At 40.7% G+C, this 24,789-nt stretch overlaps 1 pseudogene; it reads left to right on the top strand.

The window, feature by feature from the left end:
- The first annotated feature begins 1,483 nt into the window (after positions 1-1,483).
- On the top strand, positions 1,484-24,127 carry LOC139311662 (zinc finger protein 721-like; annotated as a pseudogene).
- Positions 24,128-24,789: the final 662 nt, after the last annotated feature.

The following is a 24,789-nucleotide window of genomic DNA, read 5'->3' as shown; positions in this document are numbered from 1 at the left end:
GTGGCCTCAAGGCCTCTCTCAAAGGATGCAAGTGACCGGCTTTCTGCAAGGAGTATGAATCCTTCCATTCCCCACCCTCCAGTTAGAGCTGAAGAAGCATCTTGGATAAGAATCAAAAGGTCTTCAAAGAGAAAAATAAAGTCCAGTTACCTCTTGAAAAAGCACCTTTGACACTCCTCGCTCTCTCTGTGTGTCTTTGTGTGGGCAGCGACTTCACCCCAGGTGGCAGTAGGGGGCGCTCTCTTGGCTGCCGACTGACGAGGCCACTGCGCATGCTCCACTCCGGCTGAGTTTTCTCTATGTTCCGGCTGAGAGTTGCTCCCTGGGAATCCGGTGGAAGCGGGCAAGGGGAGATCCCACGATTCAGATCCTGCCCAGGGGAGGGAAGGAGATTCTGAGGTTGGAGGGAGCGGGAAGTCCGCCCCATAAGTGCTCTTGGCTGCGCATGGGGGGAGATCCACGAATTGGGGAGGGGGGAGGAGAGAAGGAAGTCTAAAGGAATCCTCTGCTCACATCTCCATTTAGATTCAGATTCAGATTCCGAGGCTGGGAGGATCTTTGGAGAGCCAGGAGAGTCAGCGGAGACCAGCTTCCCGTTGCTGTAAGGTCCGTGCTGAGGCTGTGAAAGGAGAGAAGCAGGAAGAGCTGCAGGTCAGAGAAGCTTCTTTTGTGGAATCTGAAGGGATCTTCACCTGCTTGAATTCTTCCATTTCTCCCTGAATTTCCCTATTGGGTTTCATCCATCGCCACTGATGGACAGAAGGGTCTTGTGGGCAGAAAATAAAATGCAGCTCTTCTTTTGTCCTGTCCTCTTAACTGCTCTTCTTTGCTTATATTTCAGGTTCTGAGGTCCTCCCAGGAATGGGGAGGATTCGCACAAATCTTTCTCCTGATCTCTCTTTCAGAGGGATCCCCAAGGATAAAAGTCAAGGTCAGGATACCTCTCTAGGTAAGGGGAGACTATTCCACTTAGATTAGATACTTTCTAGAAATATTCTAGTTATCCTTAATTCTCTGTGTCTTCTCGAGTCTTAGTCGTTGGACTTAGTAGAAGTTGACCCAATAAGAAAGATCGAACTCCCTCTTGAAGCTAGAAGACTTAAGGCACACAAAGGAATTCCCTCCCTTCAGAGCAAGCCTGTGGTTGGCCTTTCCTAGAAGACCAACCCTGTAGGGACCACCTCTAATAGGGCTCCTCCTCCATCCTGAGAGATTTCTCTTTATTTTTAGGTTTCCTTAAGAGATAATTTTGACTAAATTCCTACACAGATCTCTGCTGGGCCTTTTCCAACACCGCCTGTCCTTGCAGGCATCTTTCCTGGGTTGCTAGAATATCACTAATTTCTCTGGTTTCAAACTGCAGAGGGGGGGGGGGAGAGAATTTAGAGTGATTGAGCAAATGCTTTGGTTGCCAAGAGTATAAACTTCCACGTGTTGTTCCAAAAGGTTAGGAGAACAATCTAACTGAGGTTTGTTCTTCAACATGTGGTGGGTTTGGTCTTCTCCTTTCGTTCTTGGCTCCCATGATGGAGCCTATGAAAGGCAGAGCGTAGAAGAGAGAGAAATGGAGGTTTCCTGGGCAGGAGAGGAAGAAATCTTAAGTTGTGCCTTCAAGCTAGAAAAGATGAAGTTGAACCCTTTCCTGTCTCTCTCCTTCCCAGTGGACAAAATGGAGTCACTGTTCACTGAATCATCTCCTTCTATTGGTGGAGCTGAAGGAGCCGCTGGATTTCTGACTCAGGTAGGAAGGAAGAGATTAGCACTTTATATGGGGGAGGAGTAGGAGACCTCTAGTTTCCTTTGGGGACTCCACCTATGATACTGCTATTCCTGAGCAAAGCACAACAAGGAAATTAGAAATTTAAATTTATGATCAGTCAAACTAGGCCCATCTCTCAACTACATTTTCGAGTTCTATGGAATTCCTTAGTAGTTATATAATTCTGATTTCAAAAAATGCCACATGGCAGTTCATGTTACCTGTCCCAAGTAAAGCAGAATAGGCACATGAATAGTTAGGCTAAATCTGCTTTATTGTAAGTATAATTTTGCTTTCCTATCATTGGGGAAAGGGATGAAAACAGGAGAAGCAGAAATTGCTTTGTGTATCATCTACATCTTGAGGAAGTGCCACCCTAGTATTTTCATGAATGTTTATGAGTGGGTTTTTTTCAGTTTAACTTTTTAATTAGTTTATTGAAATATAAAATACAAAGGAAAAGACATGGAAAAGTAAGAAGAGAGGAAGGGGAAAACAGGGGATATCGTGTAATGGGAGAAAAAAAAAAGCCATAAACTTTCGACTCTCTTTGGCACAGTTGAAGGGAACAACATTACAACCACAACTTTTTGCTTTTACACAACATAATGTACACATTATTTCTTCTTTGGTAAGAAATATCAAATAATAAGCCTGTCTAGTTTACAAAAACAGAATCAAAGTTTCATTTTTTTTCTCATTGCAAATAGAAAATCCAGAAGCAATTTGAAACTAGCGACAAAATTAAATATAATCTCTTATTTGGAGAAAAGAATCATTTTAACCCTCTCAGATTCTCCTTGCTGTGGGGAATAATATAGCATTCATTCTCATATTTTCAAATCTAGTCCATAATATTTTACCAACTTTAGAATATTGTTCAGCATTACTTAAAGGACCGGCAGACCTGTGTATACATACATACTTGTTTTAAAAATACAAAACTAACTTAAAGCTTTCTAACAGTACATAAATTAATTTTTTAAAAAGAAATCCATCCTAATTAATTAAACCATATTTAAGTCACTCCCTCCAGTTTATCTTCATCGAATAGAGTCTTTTTCTTCTTGGGAAAATCTATCAAGTCTCCTTTCCTATAGAAGTTCTCAGCTTTATTTATATCCATTAAAAAAAGTCCGAAAGGTGTTCTGTTAGACGTAAATTGGTCTGAAGCAAATCTTCCTCAATTAAATTTTCCCTCACTGAAATAGCTATCCTGTCTTTTTTTCTTGAAGAATTCTCAGCCTTTTTAATGTCCATAAAGCGAAAGTCCCAAACTTGACTTCTTAGAAATTGTGAATCTACTTCATATACTTGCATGCGAAAATGGGATAACTGTGTGAGAAAGACATGACCCGCGACTGGCCGCTTTTTGCGATTCTGCGTCCTTCACAGACAGCTCAACGCCAACCACGGTCTCCTTTATGTTGGCTCAGGAAGGAGGGGAATGGGGAGGAGCAGCAGTCACCAGATGCAGGGGGGGAAGAGATCCACTGCACTGCGCAGAACTCTTGCGCTACGCAGGACTTTCCTGTGCTGCGCAGCCAGCTACTCACCTCACTGCAGAGTGGAGTAGTCACCATCCCCGCCACTGCCGTGATTCCGGCCCAGGAGGGTATTTTGCTTGCACGCCCGTGTGTGAGAAACAGATGTGAGGAAGAAAGAGAAATGAGACAATGGAGAGAACAAGAGAGAGGAAAAAGAGAGAGAAACAGTTGAGAGAGAGAAAAGGGGGAAAGAGAGAAATGAAAGAAAGCTGGAGGGAGACAATGAGAGAGGGAAACGAGAGAAACAAATGAGGGAGAAGAGGGAGAGGAAGGAAGGAAGGAAGGGAGAAAGAAAAAAGAAAGAAAGAAAGAAAGAAAGAAAGAAAGAAAGAAAGAAAGAAAGAAAGAAAGAAATGATGAAAGCAATGGCAAGATAGATATCTTGCCAAGAAAACTGCGGTTTGCCAGAAGGCACAAATTGGAAACAAAACTCTGATATATTTTTTTTTAGGAAATAATAGATGGCAAAAAAACGCCTCTGAAAATAAGATTATTTATAATTTTGGATAATGTATTATTTTGTCAAACTTAAAAGATATCAAAATATATGTGCTATTGCTGTTAGTACAGTCTTGCCAGCTTCTATCAATTTAGAGTTCACTATGAAAAGATTACAGAGAAGCAATTTCCCACAATTAATAACTTCCTTTTGGATTTGCTATCATGTTTAATGAGAAAGAAAGAAAAAGGAAGGAAGGAAGGAGAGGGAGAGGAAAAAGAGAGAAGCCGAAATGAGAGGGGTAAGGGAGAGAGAACCATTTCTCACAAAAAACACCAAGAGCCATGAAACCTGGGTAGGCAAGGCTGGGGTTGGGGGGGAACATGTGACTGGGTGGGAGTGACATTGAGTTGGCCATGCCCACCCAGGTTTTGTGGCTCCTGGTGTTTTCTGTGGGAAAAAGGTCCAAATGACTCTTGAGTATTTAAGGTTGCAGACCCCTGGTCTAACAGTTATTCATTCCCTCACCCATGTTAATACAACTGCATGATAATAGAGCTCCCAATCTGGTAGTTCAAAGCCCCCATTGTTTTTGGACTCTTGCAAAATTTTCAATCCTATTCTTATTTTTTTCCCTTACCAGACATATTTCAAAATTATACTATTTAATTCATTAATGTATTTTTTCTTCTAGTTTTATTGGGACCGTTTGGAACGGGAAAAGTACCTTCGGCAAGATGTTCATTTTTATAGTTGCTATTCTGACTACCATTGATAGCTGCAAATTTTTCCATTTATCGAAATCTTTTTTAATTTGTAACAATCTTATATAATTATCTTCGTTGATTTTAACACATCTTGCTGTTAAGTATATTCCCAAGTATTTATCTTAACTGTCTGTAAATCTAATTTCTCTGTCAATTCTTTCTTCTGTTTTCTGTGAGATTTTTAAATAAGATTTTAGTTTTATCTTTGTTTATGTTCAATCCTGCGACTTTCCCATATTCTTCTATTATTCCCATTAACTTAGGGCCAGTTTCCAGTGGATCTTCTAAAATAAATACTAAGTCACCTGTGAATGCTTGTAATTTGTATTTTTCCCGTTTTATTTCCATACCTTTTATTTCTAAGTCTTGTCTAATATTTCTATTTAAGACTTCCAATGTTAGTATAAATAGCAACGTGGACAATAGATATCCTTGTCTTGTACCCTTTCTTATATTAAAATTCTCTGTTAAGTCCCCATTGACTATTACTTTTGCCATTCACTTACAATATATTTCCTTAATCATTTTTATAAATTTCTCGCCAAAATCCATGTATTCCAATTGTTGCATCATAAATTGCCAATTTACATGGTCAAAGGCTTTCTATGCATCTAAAAATATCAGTGCCATTTGTTTTTCCGAGTACACTTCATAATATCCCAATGTATCTAGTATAAATCTTACATTTTTTTAATTTGTCTTTGGAAGGAACCCATTTTGATCTGGGTGGATAAATTTATTCAGAAATCTTTTTAATTTCTCTGCCATTATTAATGCAAAACTTTTATAATCATAAAATAAAATCATAAATAATGATATGGGATTATAATTCTTTATTTCTGTCAAGTCTGAGTCTTCTTTCGGAATTAAAGTAATATTAGCATCTATCCAGGTGTTTGGTAAAGTCAGATTTATATTCGGAGGTTACCATTAGTTGGTTTGCATTATCCGGTATTTGTAAAGTTGACACAGTAGGTTGATAATTGTCTACATTTTCTACACCTAGTTGTGTTTCTTGTTCTATTTTATATTTTGGTTGATTCACAAAATGACGAATCTTCTCAAAGGACTGATCAAGAATCTGCTTTATAATGACACCAGTTTAGAATTAGGTATCCTTGTGGCTCCCTGTACTGTTCAGAGACTGTTATTCATTTATTCTTCTTTTTTTTCTCAGCCAATCCAAAACCTCCCTGAGAATAAGCCCTGGTGCTTATTTTGGCAACCAAAAAATTATAAGACCTGGTCCTATTTTTGGGAAAACATAGTAGAAGATCAAAGCCACAGCTTTTATCTTTATATTTCAAACAAAAGAATATTCCATGCTTCCTTATTTTGGCTGCCTCTAGCAAGCCTCTCCCTGTTGTTTTATAATAAAGAAGTGTCAAAAATAGCATTCAAAATATCAAAAATGGGTGGTAAACTGTAACTAAAGAGCACCTGTATAGCTTCTAAAGATAATAATCTCATAAATTGTTTAAGAAATGAAGGACACATCTTATTGTCCGTTTGAAAAATAAATGCCAAAATGGCTCTTTTGTCCAACAACGATGTAGTTTCGACCCCACTTTCCAGCTTCAGCTCACCCCACTTCGACCCCACTTCCCAGCTTCAGCTCAATTATCTTGGAAACTCGATTTCTAAAACTACTTGTAGGCTGTTGCTGTTATTGGAGAATCTTGAGGGATGATTCTGGGACTTTCCTTAACCTCGGAAAGTCAAGCGGCCAAAAGGAAGCCTGCTCCTCCTGTTGTTAAGTTGGAAAAACGACAGTCCAGGGAGAAGTGATTCTTTGGGCGTGTCACCTGCTGGCCATGTCATGCCCTCTTTTTCCCTTTCTCTCTTACTTTTCAATGGTTTTTTTCCTGTGTATTTTATACTTTGAAAACAAAAATGTTAAACTGAAATATTCATGAGTGTGAGCAAGGCTGACCCTTTAAAGAATCACAAAGACCATTTCGTTACTGTGGGACAGAAATCCCACAGAACCTCTTGCAAACATCATGAAACGTTGGTGCCACTGGTAGACGGTTTGCCTAAGGCACTCTATGCCCCTTGCTCAAGGCAGGATGATGATACTGAAGGTCAGCAGAGTCAGTCAAGGTGATAAAACATGGACTAATTGAATGTCAGGTGTAGGCTGTGAATTCTGCCCTTTTTATCATATAATATGTTGAGTCCATCTAGGGAAATGTCCAATAAATAATTTTTACTTTGGCTTTTAGTCCCAAAGGTGCTTTTTTCAAGAGGCAACTGGACTTTCTGATTGTTGAAGAAACTTCTTGGATGAGAAGCGAAATGCCTCCAAAGAAAAACCATAAAGTCCAGTTGCCTTTTGAAGAAAGCACCTTTGGGACAACCGTGACTATGGATAACTGAGAATCTTCATAGACATTTGTGCTTTTAGGATTTGCAAATTGAAGGAGATCTTTCAAATTCTATCGAGTCTGCTCACAGGGCTCCTTCCTTCTTTAGGGTCCTGTGTCCTTTGGGGAGGTGGCCATCCATTTCAACAGTGAAGAGTGGTTGCTGCTTGATCCCAGCCAGAAAGCCCTGTATCAAGAAGTCATGTTGGAAACGTCTAGGATGCTGGCCTATTTAGGTAAAGGTTCCTCTATACGTAACTTATTAAAAATGATTTCATCTCTTCTTTTTTCCTCTTACATTAATTCCAGTCCCCCTTCATGGTCTTCTAAGTAGCACAGTTTCATTTAGAAGAAAGAGATCAGTGTGGTGATCAGGAAGTTTTGACATTCAGTCTTGTGGTCATGCTTGGGCCCTGGTCATTACGCCACAGTGATTGGGAAGATGTTCAGGGAGAAGATGCTGAGTTTTCCTACACAGCAACAAATTTTGTCTTGCTTTGTGTTGCAATGACATATGTTGTCTTCTTGAATGCAAATTGGGTGCGTCATATTTGAGACAATTTGTGTGCCTCGTCCTGATATCAAGATGTGGTTTTGCTTTAAATTTTTAACTGCCAAGAATGGGGATTAGATGAGCAGCCATGTTAGTCTTTTAAGTTATTAAGTAATATGCATGCTGTCATTTCCCTCGTTCCTTTCTCTGGAGATGCCCAGTAATAAGATAAATCTATGCATAGGGACCCCGAAGTGGAGGTTGTAGATTATTCTGATTTATTTTTCTTCCCCCACAAGCATTTGATGCGCAGAAAAAGGAAAACGACCAAGAGCCAAACTTAGTGCCGTTGCAAATAATCACAACTGAAATTCCTGAGGAGACCTCTACAAATAAGCAGGGAAGGAAGAAACATGAAAAGAAGCACAACTGGAGAGAAAAATCTATTCTTGAATGTGTGGAAATGGATTGTTTCCTGACCCAAGGTGATTCCAAACAAAATACGGGGAAATGTCAAAGTAGAAAAAGATTCAAAGCCAATCCCAATGTTAGTAACCCCTGCAAATCAGGAAAAAGTTCCAGGAGTAATAATCTTACTTCACATAAAAAGAACCAGGCAAGGGAGAAGCTCTACAATGGTGTGGACAATGGAAAAAGCACTGGGACAAAAGGTGATTTAACTTCTCATAAAAAAATCCACACCAGTGAAAAACGCGATAAGTGCCTAGAATATGGAAAGAGCTTTAGGTACAAAGAGTGTCTGAAATCCCACAAAAGGATCCATACAGGGATAAAACCTTACAAATGTGTGGATTGTGGAAAACGTTTCAGTGTGAAGAGTTCCCTTACGTACCATAAAAGGGTACATACTGGAGAAAAACACTTTAAATGCATAGAATGTGGGAAGAGCTTTAAAAGTAGTAATTACCTGATGTGCCACAAAAGGATCCATTCGGGGGAAAAACCTTATAAATGTGTGATTTGTGGACAAAGTTTCAGAACGAAGTCTTCCCTTACAGCCCATGAAAAGATACATACAGAAGAAAGACCCTTTAAATGCATGGAGTGTGGAAAGAGCTTCAGGGGAAGTAGTGTTCTTAATCGTCATCAACGGATCCACACAGGAGAAAAACCCTATAAATGCCTAGACTGTGGGAAGAGCTTCAGGCAAAGCAGTGCCCTTGTTTACCATAAACGGCTCCACACAGGAGAAAAACCCTATAAATGCATGGAGTGTGGAAAGAGCTTCAGTGTAAAGAGTGCTCTTACTTCTCATAGATGGATCCACACAGGAGAAAAACCCTTTAAATGCAAACAGTGTGGGAGGAGCTTCACAACTAGTAGTTCCCTGATATGCCACAAAAGGATCCATACGGGGAGAAAACCTTACAAATGTGTGGATTGTGGACAAAGGTTCCGTGTGAAGGGTTCCTTTACTTCCCATAGAAGGGTACATACTGGAGAAAAACCCTTTAAATGCATAGAATGTGGGAAGAGCTTTACAAGTAGTAATTCCCTGATGTGCCACAAAAGGATCCATTCAGGGGAAAAACCTTATAAATGTGTGATTTGTGGACAAAGTTTCAGAACGAAGTCTTCCCTTATAGCCCATGAAAAGATACATACAGAAGAAAGACCCTTTAAATGCATGGAGTGTGGAAAGAGCTTCAGGCAAAGCGGTGCTCTTAATTGTCATACACTGATCCACACAGGAGAAAAACCCTATAAATGCCTAGACTGTGGGAGGGGCTTCAGGCAAAGCAGTGCCCTTGCTTCCCATAAACGGGTCCACACAGGAGAAAAACCCTATGAATGCATGGAGTGTGGAAAGAGCTTCAGTGTAAAGAGTTCTCTTACTTCTCATAGACGGATCCACACAGGAGAAAAACCCTATAAGTGCCTAGACTGTGGGAAGGGCTTCAGGCAAAGCTGTGATCTTACTATCCATAAACGGGTCCACACAGGAGAAAAACCCTATAAATGCATTGAGTGTGGAAACAGCTATAATACCAGCAGTGGACTAAATCGCCATAAAATTGTCCACACGGGAGAGAAACCCTATACATGCATGGAGTGTGGAAAGAGCTTCACTAGCAAGATTTCTCTTTTTTCTCATGAGAGGATCCACACAGGAGAGAAACCCTATAAATGTAGAGAGTGTGGGAAGAGCTTCAGACGAAGCAGTCACCTTAGTTACCATAACAGGATCCATACAGGAGAAAAACCATATAAGTGCACAGAGTGTGGAAAGACCTTCGTTGCTAGTAGGTCTCTGACTATTCATAAAAGGACCCACACCGGAGAGAAACCCTAAAAATGCCTGGAATGTGGGAACAGCTTCAGATTTAACAGTAGCCTTTCTGTCCATAAGAGGATCCACAAAAGAGGGAAATAGAAATGTACGGAATACAGAAGGAGTTTTTGTGAAAGAGAATCCTTCTCAAGAAACAACCCACAATGGGCAGGAAAATATCCTGTGGACAGCAATCAACTTATTTCCCTTACGGATTAACAGAAAAATGAATGGACAAAGGGCTGGACTGATGGGGTAGTATATTTTAATTTTTTTTTTTAAAAAAAACTTTCTTGATTTTTTATGTATATTCGTTGTTTTTAACAGTCGCTTGGTCGACTGTCGTTGTGAGCTGCCCTGAGTCCTTGGAGATAGGGCGGCATACAAATTTTATAAAATAAAGAAAGAAAGAAAGAAAGAAGATAGATTTTCAGGTAGTCAAGAAAGTTAAATATTTGGGAGTATACTTAACAGGAAGATGTACAACAATTAAAGAAGGTAACTATAAAAGATTAATACAACAAATGTGGCATTTGCCACCAGGAAGAATAGCCAAGATGTTTAAAAACCTGTCCACCAAATGTTGGAAATGTAATCAGGAAATGTAAACGGGGCTCTTATTACCATAAGTGGTGAACATGCCGAAAGGCAAAAAAAAAATTGGACGAAAATACACACATAATACACACATAATTAGAGTTTTGTTTTTTTAAATTTGATTTATATGCCGCCCTTCTCTGGAGACTCAGGGCGGCTTACTATGCGTTAAGCAATAGCCTTCATACTTTTGTATATTTATACAAAGTCAGTTTATTGCCCCCACAAACTGGGTCCTCAATTTACCTACCTTAGAAAGGATGGAAAGCTGAGTCAAATACATAGTTAAAGCAACATATCGTTAACACATAGTTAAAGCAAGATATACATTTAAAGTCAGAAATATTTTTGTTAGGTATAATATCAGAAAAATATGACAAAGGGAACAACTATTTAATACTACATATATTGACAGCAGCGAGAATTGAATTTGCACAACACTGGAAGAATGAGGAAACTCCTACAGACCAAAATATAATTAGAAAAATACTAGATTGTACAGAAATAGATAGGTTTACATTAAAGATAAAGGACAAAGAAGACACAATGTTTTTTAACATGGGATTTGTGTTATCAATGGTTAGACAATAGAGGTAGAAATGAGAAATTAGCCAAAGGGAGCTGCGCCAAGCCGGCCACACACCTGGCCATGACTAGTTGGTCGAGGCCTCCCACCTTCTACCACCCACACCCTCCCTCCATCCCAGCCACTGAAAATCTCTCCCAAATACAGGCAGAGGCATAGAATCAAAACTGCTGAAGTATTAGTACCGCTTTAGTAAGTCCACACCTGGAATACTACAACTAATTTTGGTCACAGGTGTTGAGACTTTGGAAAAAGTTCGGAGAAGAACAATTAAGGTGACCAAAGGCCTGGGGACTAAAACATATGAAGAACGGTTGCAGGATTTGGGTTTGACTAGTCAGCCTAGATATCAACCTAGAAATAGGGAGAAATTTTCTAACAGTGGGAACAATTAACCAGTGCAACAGCTTGTCTTCAGAAATTGTGGATGCTTCATCACTGGAGGTTTTTAAGAAGACACTGAACAATGATTTGTTTGAAACGGTATAGGGCAGTGTTGGCGAACCTTTTCGGCAACCAATGCCGAAACCAGAATGCTTGCTTTTCCACATGTGCATGCCAGAAACCAGAAGAGCAGGTGGTCTTCACGCATGTAGGAGCGCCCGAAACTGGAAGTGCAGCTACCTGATGCGTGTGCGAAGAGAGAGCACTTTGTGTACTCTACTACGCGTGCCATAGGTTCGCCGTCAGTATTGGGTGTCCTGCTTGAGCAGGGGGCTGATCTAGAAGACCTCCAAGGTCCCTTCCACCTCTGTTCCGTTCTATTCTCCCAATTTAAAGGGACTTTAAAAATGGTTTTATTGATCCAACACTATACCATATAACCAATATTTTTTTAAAAAAGTGACTTAAATTTCTTGATTTAAAATCATTGTTCAGTTTATCAGATTAAAGTAATCAATACCGTATTTTCTATTTCTCAAGATTTCAAATGTACTTTAGTGTCTCTATTTCATTTTGTGATATCAAGTTGATCAGAAAGATCAATCAGACTTGCCATATTAGGGGATCGTAACATTGATATGATTTCAGAGAAAACTGTTAGTAGCATGATTTCTGCTTTTTATCTTAACTTAACTTTTTAAAAAACATATTTCCTGATTATTAACCTCTTTTCTCAATTTGAAAGGTTAATAAATTATTCAAAACAGTTGCACAATGTAAATGATGCCCTACTTTATATACATTGAACAGCGAAATGAAGAAACAGATAAATATGTAGACGGAGGGGGGAGCATGGCATAGAATGTTAGAAGGGGGTGGAATGAGTTCACATCTGACTCAGTTTCACATTGTACAATGATGTCTTGAAAACCATGGAATGGGAAAACATTAGTACGGTAGATTTTTCTACGAAAGAAGCAAACAATTAAAAGGTGGAAACATTTCTCCTGAAAAAATCCTGGCATTTTCATAATATTTATTTATTTATTGGTTCGATTTATATGCCACCCTTTTCTAGAGACTCAAGGCAGCTTACAATGTGTTAAGCAATAGCCTTCATACTTTTGTATATATCTGCTTAGTAGGGCTTCCCCCCACCCCCAAGCAGTGTTCTTTTTTATACAAAGTCAGCTTATTGCCCCCACAAACCGGGTCCTCATTTTACCTACCTCAAAAGGATGGAAGGCTGAGTCAACCTTGAGCCTGGTGAGATTTGCAGTAATTGCAGGCAGCTGGTGTTACTTAACAGTGCTTTATTCTACTGCGCCACCAAGGCTCTTCCTAATTATGTAATTGTACACCTATGGAGATAATCCATGGGACATTAAATTTAAGCCTTTTGCCTCTTTCTACAACTTGGAATATATTTTTGGTCTTTAAGTGTTTGCACTGAGTCATAGTGGGGACATCCAGGCAATGTCTACATTTATCTGAGGACCCCAATCTCCCCCTTCCCCCCGTGGCTCTTCCCTCAGAGCAGTGGTGGGTTGCTACCGGTTCTCCCCGGTTCTTGCAAATCGGTAGTGGAAATTTTGAGAAATTTGGAGAACCAGTAAATACCACCTCTGCCTGGCCCTGCCCCCAATCTCTTCGCTGCCTCCCGAGTCCCAGCTGATCGGCTAGAAGGAAAAAATCAGGGCTCACTTGACAAAGAAGATGGAAAAAAACCAAGACACCTTAGCTTTAAATTGAGAAGCCTTCCAACTGATCACCTAGATCCGATCCACTCCTGGTGGTAGATTGGCAATTGAGGCCAAGCTGCCTGAAAGCGGTTTCCGATGCTCTCGATGGTGGCAGAGCGGCAAAAAACTGTTTAAACTATTGCTGCGGCGTTTCACCCTACAGCTGATCAGCGGTAAAAGGCAGTGTGGTGGTAGACCAGTGCCAGCAGCAGCAGAAGTAACAACTGGAGCCCATGGAAGCTTCCCCAATTCCCGTAGCATTGATAAACCATATCAATGCTATTTGATTGGTATGGTTTCAGAGGAAACTCTTAGTAGCAGATTGTGACTTTGTGCTTTTTATCTTAATATAGCCTTTTAAAAAACATATTTCCTGATTATTAACCTCCTTTCTCAATTTGAAAGGTTAATAAATTATTGGAAACAGTTGTTGCACAATGTAAATGATGCCCTATTTTATATACATTGAAGAGCTAAATGAAGAAACTGATAAATATGTAGGAGGAGGGAGAGTGGCATACAATGTTTTCTATGAAAGAAGCAAAAAATTAAAAGGTGGGAATAATGCTCATAAAATATTGGTATTTTTGTTAAAATTTTACTAATTATGTAATATTCAATATATACCTGATTGTCCAGCCAGGGATACCACTCTTTCCCTTTGCAAATGTAGCCCTGAGCCAAATACCATCATTATTCTGAAGGGTCTTTGGGGGCGAGTGGAGGCTGAGGGCTTGACAGGGGATCCAGTGTGGAGATCTGGGAATCGTCCAATTCATTCGCCTCAGTGAGGAGGTGACTTCAAAGGGTCCCCTGGGGGTCTCCCAACAGAGAAGCCGGAAAGGGGCCCCTGAGGGAGGAGAGGGGACCAGAAGGAGGCCCAATTCGGTGTCTGACCGAGAGAAAGGAGTCTAGTCCCTCCCTGAGGACCCCAAAGACCACCACTCCCATGGTGGCTCTTCCCTCAGAGCAGCCTCTGTCTCCGTCTCCGCTCTTCCCGCCAGAATAGGCTCCTCCCACCCTCTGGGACTCCAGGACTCCCTGCAGAAGAGCCGAATGCTGGGAACCCCTTTGTTTCCAGGGCTCCCGCCGACGTCCCCACCAGCAGCGGCAACAGGCGGAGCCGATGGAAGCTTCCCCCAAGCCCCCTCCCCAAGAGAAGTGGAATTGGGCGGGAGGGGGAGGGTCTTGACAAGAATACTTCAGTTGGCCGGACAGATATCGGTTGCACCAATGGGAAGCCTCGCTTCTGAAGAGTCATCGGTCTCTGGGCAGAATCTCTGGTGATTTGTCTCTGCCGAGAAAGCCTTTGGAGCAGAAAGAGAAAAAGGGGAGGGGCTCCGCAGATTGTGTGCAGCGCAACTGGAGGGGACGTTTCCGCAACAATTGCTGAGATGGGGAAATCCCAGGCTACGAGCCGATGAGGCCCCAACTCTAGAGATCTCCTCCAGCCACGGCTCACTTGTTTTTCCCACGACCCCCGTGACACGTGTCTCTAACCTTCCAGTGCAGGACCCACTCTGGCTTTCCAGAGGCCTTTCTGTCTGGCCCGTTTCCCTGACCTCCCGGTGAGTCCGGCGGCTGAGAAGCATCAGGTGATGAGGATGGTTTTCCCATCCATCTCTGTCTTCCAGGGTCGTGGCCTCATTTTCCCCTCCACGCTTTTCTCTCCATCCTTAATGACATAATTCGGAATTGCATGAATACTGAAGCTCGGTGATGGAGGTCTGAGTCTGCATTCCCATTTTTGGAGAAATCTCCGTGTTTCTCCTGGGATTTATTTACACAAAGGTGAAACATCTGGATGAAATGTATCGCTGCAGGGAGCCTTTTGTGGGAAGTTTGGAGGATGGAAGCCGGGATTGCCCCTCCTGGCTCCCTCATCCCTTCCGGAAGGTGAAGGAGGAGAAAACTCAGAGGCAACTCTGGTCCCAGTTTTAGGAGGATGTAGTCTACAATAAAATCGGGGCGCGTTGGTGCAGTGGTTAGAACGCAGTAACTGCAGGCTTCTTCTGCTGATCAACAGCTGCCAGCAGTTTGGCAGTTCGGGTCTCACCAGCTCAAGGTTGACTCAGCCTTCCATCCTTCCGAGGTGGGGGAAATGCGGACCCAGATTGTTGGGGGCCACATGATCATTCTGTAAACTGCTTAGAGAGAGTTGTAAAGCACTGTGGAGCAGTATATAAGACTGATATAAGCCATAAGCAATATAGGGATACCTTATCTCGCTGCTTGGGTGACCCTCAGAACCACGATACACCTGCAAGTGGCCTCAAGGCCTCTCTCAAAGGATGCAAGTGACCGGCTTTCTGCAAGGAGTATGAATCCTTCCATTCCCCACCCTCCACTTAGAGCTGAAGAAGCATCTTGGATAAGAATCAAAAGGCTCTCTCTCTGTGTCTCTGTGTGGGCAGCGACTTCACTCCAGGTGGCAGTAGGGGGCGCTCTCTTGGCTGTCGACTGACGAGGCCACTGCGCATGCTCCACTCCGGCTGAGTTTTCTCTATGTTCCGGCTGAGAGTTGCTCCCTGGGAATCCGGTGGAAGCGGGCAAGAGGGGATCCCACGATTCAGATCCTGCCCAGGGGAGGGAAGGAGATTCTGAGGTCGGAGGGAGCGGGAAGTCAGCCCCATAACTGCTGTTGGCTGCGCATGCGGGGAGATCCATGAATTGGGGAGGGGGGAGGAGAGAAGGAAGCCTAAAGGAACCCTCCGTTTAGATTCAGATTCAGATTCTGAGGCTGGGAGGATCTTTGGAGAGCCAGCGGAGACCAGATAGTGGCATTGCCAGTGGCTGTAAGATCCCTGCTGAGCCTGTCAAAGGAGAGGAGAACCAGGAAGAGCTGCAGGTCAGAGAAGCTTCTTTTGTGGAATCTGAAGGGATCTTCACCTGCTTGAATTCCTTCATTTCTCCCTGAATTCCCCTATTGGGTCTCATCCATCGCCACTGATGGACACAAGGGTTTTGTGGGCAGAAAATAAAATGCAGCTCTTCTTTTGTCCTGTCCTCTTAACTGCTCTTCTTTGCTTATATTTCAGGTTCTGAGGTCCTCCTAGGCATGGGGAGGAATTTGCTGGATCTGCAGAAATCTTTCTCCTGATCTCTCTTTCAGAGGGATCCCCAAGGATAAAAGTCCAGATCAGGATACCTCTCTAGGGGGAGACTGTTCCACTGGGTTGGAGACTTTCTAGAAAGAGTCTAGTTATCCTTAATTCTGGGTGTCTTGCCGTGTCTTAGTCATTGGACTTAGTAGAAGTTGACCCAATAAGAAAGATCTAACTCTCTCTTCAAGCTAGAAGACTTAAGGCGCACAAAGGAATTCCCTTCCTTCAGAGCAAGGCTATGGTTGGTCTTTCCCAGAAGACATACTCTTGTAGGGGCCACCTTGAGTTGCAATCTGGCTCCTCTTACATCCTGAGAGATTTCTCTTTGCTTTTGGCTTTCCTTAAAGAGATAATTTTGACTAAATTCCTACACGGATCCCTGCTGGGCCATTTCCAACACGGTCCTTGCAGGCATGTTTCCTGGTTCCTAGAATATCGCTAATTTCTGATTTCAAACTGCAGAGAGTGGGGGGGGGATTTACAGTGATTGAGCAAATGCTTTGTTTGCCAAGAATATAAACTTCCATGTGTTGTTCCAAAAGGTTAGGAGAACAATCTAACCGAGGTTTGTTCTTCAGGAAGTGGTGCGTTTGGTCTTCTCCTTTTATTCTTGGCTCCCATGATGGAGCCTATGAAAGGCAGAGTGTTGAAGAGAGAAAAATGGAGGTTTCCTGGGCAGGACAGGAAGAAATCTTAAATTGTGCCTTCAAGCTAGAAAAGATGAAGTTGAACCCTTTCCTGTCTCTCTCCTTCCCAGTGGACAAAATGGAGTCACCGTTGTTCATGGAATCATCTTCTTCTATTGGTGAAGCTGAAAGAGCCGCTGGATTCCTGACTCAGGTAGGAAGGAAGAGATTAGCACCTTATAGGGGGGAGGAGTAGGAGACCTCTGGTTTCCTTTGGGGACTCAACCTATGATACTGCTATTCCTGAGCAAAGCACAACAAGGAAATTAGAAATTTACATTTACGATCAGTCAAATAGGCCCACCTCTCAACAGAGATTTGGAGGTCTATGGAATTCCTTAGTGGTTGTATTATTCTGGTTTCAAAAAATACAAGACAGCAGATTCTTATTGCCTGTCCCAAGTAAAGCAGAAAGGAGACATGAATACTTAGGCTAAATCTACTGTATTTTAAGTATAATCTTCTTTTCCTATCATTGGGGAAAGGGATAAAAAAGGAGAAGCAGAAATTGCTTTGTGTATCATCTACATCTTAATGCTTGGAAGTGCCTCCCTAATATTTTCATGAATGTTTGTGAGTGTTTTTTTTTCAAGTAAACTTTTATTAGTTTATCAAAGTATAAAATACAATGGAAAAAAAAACATGGAAAAATAAGAAGAGAGGAAAAGAGGGTCTATAGTGTAGACTACTAGGAGAAAAAAAAAGGCATCAACTTTTGACCTTCTTTGGTACAGTCGAAGGTAACAACATTACAACCATAACGTTTTGCTTTTACACAACATAATGTACACATTATTTCTATAACAATAAACCTGCCTAGTTAACAAAACAGAATCAAAAGTCGCATTTTTTTTCTCATTGCAAACAGAAAATCTGGAAGCAATTTCAAGGTAGAGACCAAATTAAATATAATCTCTTATTTGGAGAAAAGAATCATTTTAATCCTCTCAGATTCTCCTTGCTGTGGGGAATAATATAGCATTCATTCTCATATTTTCAAATCTAGTCCATAATATTTTACCAACTTTAGAATATTGTTCAGCATTACTTAAAGGACCGGCAGACCTGTGTATACATACATACTTGTTTTAAAAACACAAAACTAACTTAAAGCTTTCTAACGGTACATAAATCAATTTTTTAAAAAGAAATCCATCCTAATTAATTAAACCATATTTAAGTCATTCCCTCCAGTTTATCTTCATCGAATAGAGTCTTTTTCTTCTGTCTCCTTTCCTAAAGAAATTCTCGGCTTTATTTATATCCCTTAAAAAAAGTCTCAAAGTTGTTCTTTGAGATGTTGTAAATTGGTCTGAAGCAAATCTTCCCTGATTAAATTTTCCCTCACTGAAATAGCTATCATATCTTTTTTTCTCCAAGAATTCTCAGCCTTGTTAATGTCCATAATGGGAAAGTCCCAAACTTGACTTCTTAAAAGTTGTGAATCTACTTGATACACTTGTTTCAGTTGCACTGGGAAGATTGAACTCACACCATCATCATAAAAAGAGCTGAAGTCAGATTTATATTCTTTTTTTTAACAGTTTATTTATATATTTTTACCTTACATATATAAGTGCTTACTGAACAGCGTATTGTCTGGATCAATTTTTATACAATAATGCTTTTCCCACTAGTTTGTACCTCTGCTATGGGAAATTCATCAAATTTGCAGATGACACCACTGGCAGGAATAACCAACACTGCAGAAGATAGGCTCAAGATACAAAAGGCCCTTGACAGACTTGAACGTTGGGCGCTATCTAACAAAATGAAATTCAATGGTGAAAAAAGTAAGGTTCTACATTTAGGCAAGAAAAACAAAATGCACAGGTACACTATATGTGGTGCCTTGCTCAATAATAGGAACTGTGAGAGGGATCTTGGAGTCCTAGTGGACAACCATTTAAATATGAGCCAGCAGTGTACAGCAGCTGCCAAAAAACCCAACACAGTTCTAGGCTACTTAAACAGAGGGGTAGAATCAAGATCACGTGAAGTGTTATTACCACTTTATAATGCCTTGGTAAGGCCACGCTTGGAATCCTGCATTCAGTTTTGGTCGGCACATTGTAAAAAAGATGTTTAGACTGTAGAAAGAGTGCAGAGAAGAGCAACAGTTGATTAGGGGACTGGAGGCTAAAACATATGAAGAACGGTTGCAGGAACTGGGTATGTCTAGTTTAATGAAAAGAAGGACTGGGGGAGACATGGTAGCAGTCTTCCAATATCTCAGGGGTTGCCATAAAGAAGGGGGCCTCAAACTATTCTCCAAAGTACCTGAGGGTAGAAGAAGAAACAATGGGTGGAAACTAATCAAAGAGAGAAGCAACTTGGAACTAAGGAGAAATTTCCTGACAGAACAATTAATCAGTAGAACAACTTTCCTCCAGAAGTTGTTAATTCTCCAACAGTGGAATTTTTAAAGAAGATGTTGGATAACCATATGTCTGAAGTCGTTTAGTTTCCTGCCTAAGCAGGGGGTTGGACTAGAAGACCTCCAAGGTCCCTCCCAAATCTTCTCTTCTCTTCTCTTCTCTTCTCTTCTCTTCTCTTCTCTTCTCTTCTCTTCTCTTCTCTTCTCTTCTCTTCTCTTCCCTCACCCATGTTAATACAGCTGCATGGTAATAGCCACAAAACCTAGGTAGACATGGCTGGAGGTGGTGGTCATGTGATTAGGTGGGAGTGAGTGATGTCGTGTCGGCCACGCCAACTCAGGTTTTGTGGCTCCTGGTGTTTTTTGTGGGAAACTGATCCAAATGGCTTTAGGTTGCAGAGCCTTGGTCCAGGGTGAGGAGATTCTCTGGGCATGACACTTGCTGGCCATGTCATCCCGTCTTTTTCCTTCCTCTCTTCTTCCTTTCCCTGAATATTTTTCTTTGTATTTTATACTTCGATAAACTAATAAAAAAGTTAAATTGAAATATTCATGCGTGTGAGCAAAGCTGCCCCGTTAAAGAATCACAAAGACCATTTGGTTACGATGTCAGACAGAAATCCCACATAACCTCTTGCAAATATGATGAAATATTGGGGCCACTGGTAGATGGTTTATCTAAGGCACTCTATGCCCCTTGATCAAGGCAAGTTGATATTGAAAGTCAGCAGAGTCAGTCAAGGTGATAAAACATGAACTAATTGAATGTCAGCAGTAGGCTGTGGATTCTGCCCTTTTTATCATATCATGTGTTGGGTCCACCTAGGGAAACGTCCCATCAAGGTTTTTTACTTTGGATTTTAATCCCAAAGGTGCTTTTTTCAAGAGGCAACTGGACTTCCTGGTTTGTCTTTGAAGACGTTTCGCTTCTCATCCAAGAAGCTGAAGAAACTTCTGAAGCACCTTTTGGGACAAATATGACCATGAATGATTGGGAATCTCCATAGACATTTGTGCTTTTAGGATTTGCAGATCAAATGAGATCCTACTCACCAACAAATTGTGTCTTCCTTTGTGTTGCAGTGACATATGTTGTTTTATTGAATTGAAGTTGGGTGCGTCGTAGCCAAGACAATTTGTGTGCCACGTCCTGATGTCAACATGTGTTTTTGCTTTGAATTTTTAATTGCCAAGAATGAGGCTTAGATGAGCAGCCATGCTAGTCTTTTAAGTTAATAAGTAATATGCATGCTCATTTCCCTCATTTCTTTTTCCGGAGATGCCCAGAATAATAGATAAATCAATGCATAGGGACACCAAAGTGGAGGTTGTAGATTATTCTAATTTATTTTCCTTTCCCTGCAAGCATTTGAGGCGCAGAAGAAGGAAAACGACCAAGAGCCAAATTTAGTGCCGTTGCAGATAATTACAACTGAAATGCCTTATTTGTAGAGACATCTACAAATAAGCGGGGAAGGAAGAAACATAAAAAGAAGCACAAGTGGAGAGAAAAAGCGATTCCTGAATGTGTGGAAATGGATCACTTCCTGACCCAACGTGATTCCAAAGAAAATACAGGGAAATGTCAAAGTAGAAAAAGATTCAAAGCAAACCCCAATGCTAGTAATCACTGCAAATCGGGAAAAAGCTCCAGCAGTAATAATCTTACTTCACATAAAAAGAACCAGGCAAGGGGGAAGCCCTACAACGATGTGGACTGTGGAAAAAGCAGTAATTCAATTTCTCATAAAAAGATCCATAAATGTGTGGATTGTGGAAAACGTTTCAGTGTGAAGAGTTCCCTTACGTACCATAAAAGGGTACATACTGGAGAAAAACCCTTTAAATGCATAGAATGTGGGAAGACCTTTAAAAGTAGTAAGTACCTGATGTGCCACAAAAGGATCCATTTGGGGGAAAAACCTTATAAATGTGTGATTTGTGGACAAAGTTTCACAACGAAGTGTTCCCTTACAGCCCATGAAAAGATACATACAGAAGAAAAACCCTATAAATGCATGGAGTGTGGAAAGAGCTTCAGGGGAAGCAGTGGTCTTAATTGTCATCAACGGATCCACACAGGAGAAAAACCCTATAAATGCCTAGACTGTGGGAAGAGCTTCAGGCAAAGCAGTGCCCTTGTTTCCCATAAACGGGTCCACACAGGAGAAAAACCCTATAAATGTATACAGTGTGGGAAGAGCTTCAGTGTAAAGAGTTCTCTTACTACTCATAGACGGATCCACACAGGAGAAAAACCCTTTAAATGCAAACAGTGTGGGAAGAGCTTCACAACTAGTAGTTCCCTGATATGCCACAAAAGGATCCATACGGGGAGAAAACCTTACAAATGTGTGGATTGTGGACAAAGGTTCCGTGTGAAGGGTTCCTTTACTTCCCATAAAAGGGTACATACTGGAGAAAAACCCTTTAAATGCATAGAATGTGGGAAGAGCTTTACAAGTAGTAATTACCTGATGTGCCACAAAAGGATCCATTCGGGGGAAAAACCTTATAAATGTGTGATTTGTGGACAACGTTTCACAACGAAGTGTTCCCTTATAGCCCATGAAAAGATACATACAGAAGAAAGACCCTTTAAATGCATGGAGTGTGGAAAGAGCTTCAGGCAAAGCGGTGCTCTTAATTGTCATACACTGATCCACACAGGAGAAAAACCCTATAAATGCCGAGACTGTGGGAGGGGCTTCAGGCAAAGCAGTGCCCTTGCTTCCCATAAACGGGTCCACACAGGAGAAAAACCCTATGAATGCATGGAGTGTGGAAAGAGCTTCAGTGTAAAGAGTTCTCTTACTTCTCATAGACGGATCCACACAGGAGAAAAACCCTATAAGTGCCCAGACTGTGGGAAGGGCTTCAGGCAAAGCTGTGACCTTGCTACCCATAAACGGATCCACACAGGAGAAAAACCCTATAAATGCATGGAGTGTGGAAACAGCTATAATACCTGTAGTGGATTAAATCACCATAAACTTGTCCACACGGGAGAGAAACCCTATACATGCATGGAGTGTGGAAAGAGCTTCACTTGCAAGACTTCTCTTACTTCTCATGAGAGGATCCACACAGGAGAGAAACCCTATAAATGTATAGAGTGTGGGAAGAGCTTCAGCCGAAGCAGTCAACTTAGTTACCATAACAGGATCCATACAGGAGAAAAACCTTATAAGTGCACAGATTGTGGAAAGACCTTCGTTGCTAGTAGGTCTCTGACTATTCATAAAAGGACCCACACCGGAGAGAAACCCTATAAATGCCTGGAATGTGGGAACAGCTTCAGATTTAACAGTAGCCTTTCTGTCCATAAGAGGATCCACAAAAGAGGGAAATAGAAATGTACGGAATGCGGAAGGAGTTTTTGTGAAAGAGAATCCTTCTCAAGAAAGAACCCACAATGGGCAGGAAAATATCCTGTGGACAGCAATCAACTTATTTCCCTTACGGATTAACAGAAAAATGAATGGACAAAGGGCTGGACTGATGGGGTAGTATATTTTAATTTTTTTTTAAAAAAAAAACTTTCTTGATTTTTTATGTATATTCGTTGTTTTTAACAGTCGCTTAGTCGACTGTCATTGTGAGCCGCCCTGAGTCCTTAGAGATAGGGTGGCATACAAATTTTATAAAATAAATAAATAAATAAATAAATAAATAAAGAAGATAGATTTTCAGGTAGTCAAGAAAGTTAAATATTTGGGAGTATACTTAACAGGAAGATGTACAACAATTAAAGAAGGTAACTATAAAAGATTAATACAACAAATGTGGCGTTTGCCACCAGGAAGAATAGCCAAGATGTTTAAAAACCTGTCCGCCAAATGTTGGAAAAGTAATCAGGAAATGTAAACCGGGCTCTTATTACCATAAGTGGTGAACATGCCGAAAGGCAAAAAAAAAATTGGACGAAAATACACACATAATACACACATAATTAGAGTTTTGTTTTTTTAAATTTGATTTATATGCCGCCCTTCTCCGGAGACTCAGGGCGGCTTACTATGCGTTAAGCAATAGCCTTCATACTTTTGTATATTTATACAAAGTCAGCTTATTGCCCCCACAAACTGGGTCCTCAATTTATCTACCTTAGAAAGGATGGAAGGCTGAGTCAAATACATAGTTAAAGCAACATATCGTTAACACATAGTTAAAGCAAGATATACATTTAAAGTCAGAAATATTTTTGTTAGGTATAATATCAGAAAAATATGACAAAGGGAACAAATATTTAATACTACATATATTGACAGCAGCGAGAATTGAATTTGCACAACACTGGAAGAATGAGGAAACTGCTACAGACCAAAATATAATTAGAAAAATACTAGATTGTACAGAAATGGATAGGTTAACATTAAAGATAAAAGACAAAGAAGACACAATGTTTTTTAACATGGGATTTGTGTTATTAATGGTTAGACAATAGAGGTAGAAATTAGAAATTAGCCCAAGGGATCTGCGCCAAGCCGGCCACACACCTGGCCATGACTAGTTGGTCGAGGCCTCCCACCTTCTACCAGCCACACCCTCCCTCCATCCCAGCCACTGAAAATCTCTCCCAAATATAGGCAGAGGCATAGATTCAAAACTTCTGAAGTATTAGTACCGCTTTAGTAAGTCCACACCTGGAATACTACAACTAATTTTGGTCACAGGTGTTGAGACTTTGGAAAAAGTTTGGAGAAGAACAACGAAGGTGACCAAAGGCCTGGGGACTAAAACATATGAAGAACGGTTGCAGGATTTGGGTATGTCTAGTCAGCCTAGATATCAACCTAGAAATAGGGAGAAGGTCCCTTCCACCTCCGTTCCGTTCTATTCTCCCAACTTAAAGGGACTTTAAAAATGGTTTTATTGATCCAACACTATACCATATAACCAATATTTTTTTTAAAAAGTGACTTAAATTTCTTGATTTAAAATCTTCATTGTTCAGTTTCTAAGATTAATCAGTACCGTATTTTCTATTTCTCAAGATTTCAAATGTACTTTAGTGTCTCTATTTCATTTTGTGATATCAAGTTGATCAGAAAGATCAATCAGACTTGCCATATTAGGGGATCGTAGCATTGATATGATTTCAGAGAAAACTGTTAGTAGCATGATTTCTGCTTTTTATCTTAATATAATCTTTTAAAAAACATATTATCTGATTATTAACCTCTTTTCTCAATTTGAAAGGTTAATAAATTATTCAAAACAGTTGCACAATGTAAATGATGCCCTACTTTATATACATTGAACAGCGAAATGAAGAAACAGATAAATATGTAGACGGAGGGGGGAGCATGGCATAAAATGTTAGAAAGTGCTAGAAGGGGGTGGGATGAGTTCACATCTGACTCAGTTTCACATTGTACAATGATGCTTTGAAAACCATGGAATGGGAAAACATAGGTACGGTAAATTTTTCTACGAAAGAAGCAATCAATTAAAAGGTGAAAACATTTCTCCTGGCATTTTCATAATATTTATTTATTTATTGGTTCGTTTTATATGCCACCCTTTTCCGGAGACTCAGGGCAGCTTACAATGTGTTAAGCAATAGCCTTCATATTTTTGTATATATCTGCTTAGTATGGCTTTCGTCTCCCCCAAGCAGTGTTCTTTTTTATACAAAGTCAGCTT

The sequence above is a fragment of the Pituophis catenifer genome, unplaced genomic scaffold (assembly GCF_029215685.1).
Source record: "Pituophis catenifer annectens isolate HBS135680 unplaced genomic scaffold, rPitCat1.0.hap2 SCAF_2, whole genome shotgun sequence".
NCBI classification, from domain to species: Eukaryota; Metazoa; Chordata; class Lepidosauria; order Squamata; family Colubridae; genus Pituophis; species Pituophis catenifer.
The sequence above is the reverse complement of the archived record's forward strand: the minus strand, read 5'-3'. Positions and strand labels throughout refer to the sequence as shown.